Source organism: Canis lupus, chromosome 17, assembly GCF_003254725.2.
Source record: "Canis lupus dingo isolate Sandy chromosome 17, ASM325472v2, whole genome shotgun sequence".
NCBI classification, from domain to species: domain Eukaryota; kingdom Metazoa; phylum Chordata; class Mammalia; order Carnivora; family Canidae; genus Canis; species Canis lupus.
In genome coordinates, this window is record NC_064259.1 from 5210608 (window position 1) to 5217149 (window position 6542).

The window sequence follows — 6542 nt, forward strand, 5'->3', positions numbered from 1 at the left end:
CTTAATGGGGTGTGTGCGTGTGTGCGTGTGCATGTGTCGAGGGGTGGTTCCCTAGAAATGGACACAAGAAGGGGGTTGGGTAGTGTGCAGTGTGAAGAAAAGCTGGGTCAGGTTATTGAGTTATCAAGAGCCAGCAAAGTCATTGAATTGGAAAGACTGTTCGACTAATTCAGAGATGGCCTATGTCAGCCCGTGGAGGCCTGATAACGGGCTGCCTCTCAGTAGCCCCCCTGCTCCTTAAGGAGTCCAATCCCTGGGTTCTCTTTCAGAATCGTGGAATGGCAGTCTCCAAGGAGATACTTGGGGATCCATGTTCCAACAAGCTGCCCAGGTTATTCTGATCCATGCCTTGGTTTAGCCCCTTATTGAAATCTTTTATTTTATAATTGAGAAGAGTAAGACCCAGAGACATTGGCAAAAGTTTCCCAGGGCCACCCATGTGGTGAGCCGCGGAGTCCGGGCTCTGCTCCGGGCCTCCCAATCGGCCTTCAGAGGACCATACAAAAGCCATGCTCTCCTGTCTCAGGTTTCACTTTGAAACCCTTTTGTTTAGAAAAGAGGAATCTCTCCTCTCTTGGCAGGCTGCCTTCTCCTCCACCACAAATAATTCTTTCTTTCAAACAAAGCTAAGCTTTTCTAAAGCTTGAAAATCCATCCTAATCACCGTGCAGTTTCCCTCTTGTAAATCCTGCGAGGAGCTTATGCCATCTTCCCCTGGCCGAGCTGCAGAGAAGGGGCCTTGTCTCACACCTCATCACCGCTGGAACCCAGTTGATGGGGTAATCTTACAGGCGTGAATCCATTCAATTTATTTCACTTGTCTAAAAATGTGAAGAATGTTTATTATGGCCTAGGGTAGGGCCTGGCAAATCTTCTCTCAAAAGGTCAAGGAGTCAATGTTTTGTGGGCCACATGGTCTCTGATGACTCCTCTCTGGGGCTGGCAGGCAGCCACCAACTGCCGGGGACCAAGTGGGCGTGACTAGGTGCCAATATTGACAAAATCAGGCAGTGGGCTAGGTTGGCCCTCAGGCCGTTGCTGGCTGACCTTTGCTCTAGGAAACCCAAAGACCGAAAAAACAAAATAATTTGTCTCTAAGCAGCTTACAGTCTCTTTAGATGAATGACCTGAATCTAAAGGAAAACCCTGCAGAGCTAGAAGAAGGGATGCTCCAGGATTGGCTCGGTCTCCTGCTGCAGCCGAGTACCCAGACTGGAGGGCTTGAAATCACACACACGTATTTTCTTGGATCAGAAGTCTCTCACCCGGATGTCCCCAGGCCAGGCTGTCTCTGAAAGCCTCGAGGGGAGGGTCTTTCCTTGCCTCTTCCAGCTACCAGTGGTGACTGGCAATCCTTGCCTTCCCTGTCTTAGAGACACCAAATAATCTTGCCTTCATCATCAACCCAATCTCTGCCTTCATCAGCACATGGCATTCTCCCTGTTGGTGTGTTCACCTCTTCTTACAAGGACACCGGTCACACAGGACGAAGGGACCACCCTACTCCTGTGTGTCCTCGTCTTAACTGATCCTATTTACAAAAAGCCTACTTCCAAAGAAGGTCACATTCACAGGCCCTTGGAGTTAAGACTTCCACTTCTCTTTCTTGGGGACATAATTCAACCCACAGAGGGTTCTGGAGTCTTCTCTTACTTTTCTGTCTTGTTGTATACACATCATCAGAGGGCATCCATCATTTCCCCCTTCTTTCCCACCCAAACTTGTAACCAGGCTTGGAGATGGATGGCATGGGTGAAAGCAGAGCACAGGGTTTGCTGGAAGTCCATATCCAAGAAGATCTGTTAAGTTTCAAGCCTGGTTACCTCAGTAAGGGAGGGCACAAACAGGGTATCCAAATGGAAGCATCCATATACAAAGTGAGGGTTGTGCCAGGACTTGAGGAATGTCCCTGAGACCCACAGGTCAGAATCTGCCTGGCACAAAGCAGGATGGCTGGTGTGGGGATGCTCCGGGAAGGGGGCTGCTGCATACTTGACCAGGGTTCCTGGAATGGGAGACACTCAAACACCAATCACCTGAAGCAACAACCTCTGAAAGCAGCAAGGACTGGAGAAGAAATGGAAGTGGGCCAAAGAAGCATCTGGCACCAGCTTCACTGTCTGCTTTGATCTGAGACAGAATGACAGACTTTGATATGGAGATCGAGGAGAGAGGGGACTGAAAAAGTAGGTTGGGACAGACATCCTAGAAGATTTGACTAGGGATGGGTAGGATTCTCTGGTGAAGATAAGAAGATTGTTGGAACTAAGAGAATAAAAAAAAAAATACCAGGAAAATGAAGTTCTCCTGAATTTTGGATCACTCTGGTGATTCTGGACGTGGCTCTGGAGACCTGCTTGCCTCAGAAGGAGGGAGAGCTCTGTGGGCAACTGTGCACCAAATGGGCCCTATGGTCCACTAGTATGGGTCAGAGGTGAACATACCTACACATTCAGTTGGTTTCTGAATTTTTCACTGCTTATAAACACATGATGATTGTGATTTCACATAGATGTTGGACAACACTGTGACTGGTTCTTAGGATAAATTCCTAAAATAGAACTGCTGATTCAGATGCTGTGACCATTCTAAAATCGCTACAATGGGTACTGTCTGTTTTCCTCCAATAGTTGATATTCAGCAACAGTGTATGAGGATCTCTATTTCCTGGGACCCTTACCCAGATCATTTACAATCAGTCTTTCTAAGATTCTGTTCATTTCTCGAATTGGCAGTGAGGAAAGTCCTTTCTGATTTGCTTCCCGGTCACTGACCATTCCACTTCCAAGTTGTGCCTCCTTCTATCTGTGCCTGCTTGCTACGGTTTGTTTAATTCTTTCTTTTTGATTTGTGCTGGTTATTTACACAGGAGGGAAATAAGTTGTCCTCTGGTACATACGTCCCCTTTTGGTCTTTGACTTTCAACTTCATATTGTGAATATTTTGCAAAATTCAGATTTTTAAAAATTTATATGTGGTCAAATTTATTTCCTATATGGCTTTTTCAGTTTTGAATCATATTTAGAAAGACTTTACTACTCCTTAACAACCACTTATTTTTATTTTTAAATACATTAATCATTTATTTTGATGTAAGGACTTGATGGCAATCCAGTATTCCCATGATCATAAAATAATTTTTTCCATCCCTAGAATAAACATCAGCCTGTTGGATAGAAAAGACAGACTGCAAGGACATCATTGATGCCATTCTGTGGACTGGCCAGGTGAACTCTGGACCCATACAGCAGGCCATCAGGCATGGCATGAAGCTAGGTGAGATTTCTTCTCCAGAGGAGATGCAACTCTGCTCTTAGGCCTTTCAACTGATTGAATTAGACCCACCCAGAGCATCTAAGATAGTCTCCTCTTACTTAATTTCAATGGATTGTGGACTTTAGTCACAACTACAAAATCCCTTTACAGAAACCCCGAGATGAATGTCTCCCTGAATATCTGGGGACTGTAGCCTGGCCAAGTTGACACGTGACACTGACCAACATGCTATGATCTTTTCTTAGCATACTGCTATTTGTTGTTGTTTTGTTCAATAACTTAACACCAACATTTACCAGCGAGAATAGTCTGGCTTTTTTAGTTTTACATTTTTATGCTAGTTTTATGAAAACACATACAGGAAGAGTTTGCATAAAGATAAAATCACCTAAGTTAAAGGCTTTTAGAATCCTATTTTTTAAAAGCTCAGTCAGTTAAGCATCTGCCTTTGGCTCAGGTCATGATAGCAGGGTCCTGGGATTGAGCCCCATGTTGGGCTCTCTGCTCAGTGAAGAGTATGCTTCTCCCTCTCCCTCTGCCCCTCTCTCTCCCCTGCTTGTAATCTCTTTCTCTCCCACCCTCCTTCTCTCCCTCTCTCTCAAATACATAAATCTTAAAAAGAAATAGCCTAGTTTGGTCTCTGTAGCAATCTCAGTCCAATCCAGAGACAGAAACCACACAGCAGATGACAGAGGGAAATTTAATATAAAGAATTACTAACTATGAAAAGAGTAACTGATATAAAATATAAGGAAATGCCCTTTGGTATCTTAGGACTGAGACAGGGCACCCAAGAAAGAAAACAATTTGGAAGGGTTTCAAACTTTGTTGAAGAAGGTGTACTTTAGGCCCTGCATATAGAGAAAGTGTCCGGGTTAGCCAGGTAGGAGCTGGTGTACGATCATTTAGCAGACAGTAGGTAGGTCACCCTCAGTTGTGTAGTGGGCACAGATATAGAGGGCTGTTCTGGGAGACAAAGGGGACCAACACGGGGTAGGCGAGATGCAGCAGGAACAAATGGCCTGTGCATGGCCCTCTGGGCTCCACGCTGCCACGGACATGCAGGACAGGAGCTTTCTGATGTTGTCCTAACTAGAGGTCTACAGACCAGGAGGGTCATGCAGGTCTCTGGTTTCCATGTCAAGAGGGCCACAGAAAGGCACTGCCAAGTCAAGTCTGTGACATTACAGAGGGTCTGTGGGAAGGGCTAGTGGCAGGGCTTGGCCCTACTGGGGTCCTTGCCTCACAAGGTCAGGGCCTCCTAGCCTCTGGGGAAGGCCTCTTCTTCCTGCAATGTGTCTGCAGCGCCTTCTATTGAGAGAGTTTAGCTTCATGCTCCCTTAGACCTTTAATGGAATTCTGTTATCCCAGAAGCCTGGTGTGATTGGATCTGAGGCGCAAAGACAGGCCCTGTTTTGGAGAGCCTTGGTTAATTTCCTCCACAATTATTTTTCTGTTTAAATTTCCTTCATTGTCTTCTTTTTTTTCCTTTTTCCTAAGATTTATTTATTTTTAGATAGAGAAATAGCATATACGCGAGTTGGGGGAGGGGCGAGTGAGAGAGAATCCCAAGCAGACTCCCCACTGAGCATGGAACCTGAGCGGAGCCTGAGATCATGACTTGAGCCAAAATCAAAGTCAGATGGGTAACAGACGGAGCCACCCAGGCGCCCCTAAATTGCTTTTGTCTTCTTAAAGCAATTTTGCAATAACTAGAAAAATTATTGATTTCATATGATCTCCAAGTTTCTTAATTCTGTAATTATTGTTTTATTAAAAGTAATTTTCAGTTAATAAGTTCTGTGAATATAATTATTAATCAGTCTTACGTAATATCATTTTATAACTCAATGTTGCACACACTACCTTCTTACAAACTACCTTTTCACCAGGAGCCACCAACTTACCAGTATCCCCTCACTGATGGCTCCAGCCACACTGGCCTCTGGAATGTTCCTCAGACCTACACTGCTGTCTGCTCCATCTGGAATCCACTCCCTGCATACATCTGTATGGCTCTCCATCTCCTGCAGGCCTCTTCCCAAGGCCATCTAATCAGAGAATGTGCCTGCCTAACCTAATTAAGCCAGCACCCACATCACTTCCTCTCCTTTTATCCTGCTTTATTTCAGCTCTTGACATTTATTAAGCTCTAACACACACACACACACACACTTTTTTTTTTTAATTTATTTATCTTAACTATCCCCCATCACTGAGACATATGGTAAAAGAAGTAAGGTCTTGGTTTCTGTGTGCTGCTGTGTTCTCAGTGCCAAGAAAAATGATGAACATGTAGTAGACAGGTGATTGAGTAAATTTTAGCTATTCTTGGACCTTTTGGGAAAATGGGGTCAATAGAAACCACTTAGCAATATTTGATGCAGTTAATTTCCTGGGAAAATTCATGAAGAATTACAGGCATAAAGATTTTACATGAAAAATGGTCCTAATTGTTGTGCTAGTAATTGGAGAAGAGCTCCGGGGGAGACCTGGTGTTGCTGGATGTCAACTCTGACTTATAAAGCAATAAACTCTGTATGTGAAGTTGTGCATTTTGTTCTGTCCTCCTGTGCTTTCTTTCTGTGTTTAGGGATATAGTAAAACAACATGGGAATCCCTGGTTGAACCTACCACCCCGATCGCTTGAGGCCCCTCATAACACCATCCTACCTGTGTGGGTTCTTTTCTGTCCCCCGCACCCCCTTCTTACCCCTAGCAGTTATGCCTTGGCTCTTTTCTCCAAATACTGGGGCCACAAGAGGAAAAAGGGAACACTCTATTCTTCAATGTCCTTTGTGTTAGGAAAATCTTCAAAGCCAATGCTGGCATAGTCTCTTTTCTCCTGGTGGGCTCCCTAATATCTCTAGCCTGTGATGCAGAGGAACATGAGTGCACCAAGGCCTCGTGGTGAGTTCAGAATGTAGAACATGAGTCAGATGGGCTGTGAGTAATTCAACAACAGCTTCAGGAAAGCAAAATTCACTGGAACATTTCTCCTGGCCTCCACTCCCCAACCACCCAAGGCTTCAACTAATGTGATTTTGGAAGATGCTCTTATTTTACAGTCCAAAACACTTGGAAAAAAAGGCATGAAATTGACGTGGTGACTTGGGTTTTTTTTTCCCAGGAGATTCCTCTTTAAAAACTTACATATGTTCCCTTTTATTGCTTTATTTGCAAAAGGGGGGGGGCGGAATTTGAACCTATGAAATTATTATAATTGTATATTAAGAAAATCCAACTCCGAGAACTATTTCTATACA

The 6542-nt window shown here is 44.4% G+C and overlaps 1 long non-coding RNA gene across 1 annotated transcript; it reads left to right on the forward strand.

Annotated features, from left to right (window-relative positions):
* Positions 1-337: 337 nt before the first annotated feature.
* On the forward strand, positions 338-5827 carry LOC112664883 (uncharacterized). The gene is made up of 3 exons (XR_003140078.3): positions 338-779; positions 3154-3276; positions 5169-5827. It is a non-coding gene; the product is annotated as an uncharacterized LOC112664883 (long non-coding RNA).
* Positions 5828-6542: the final 715 nt, after the last annotated feature.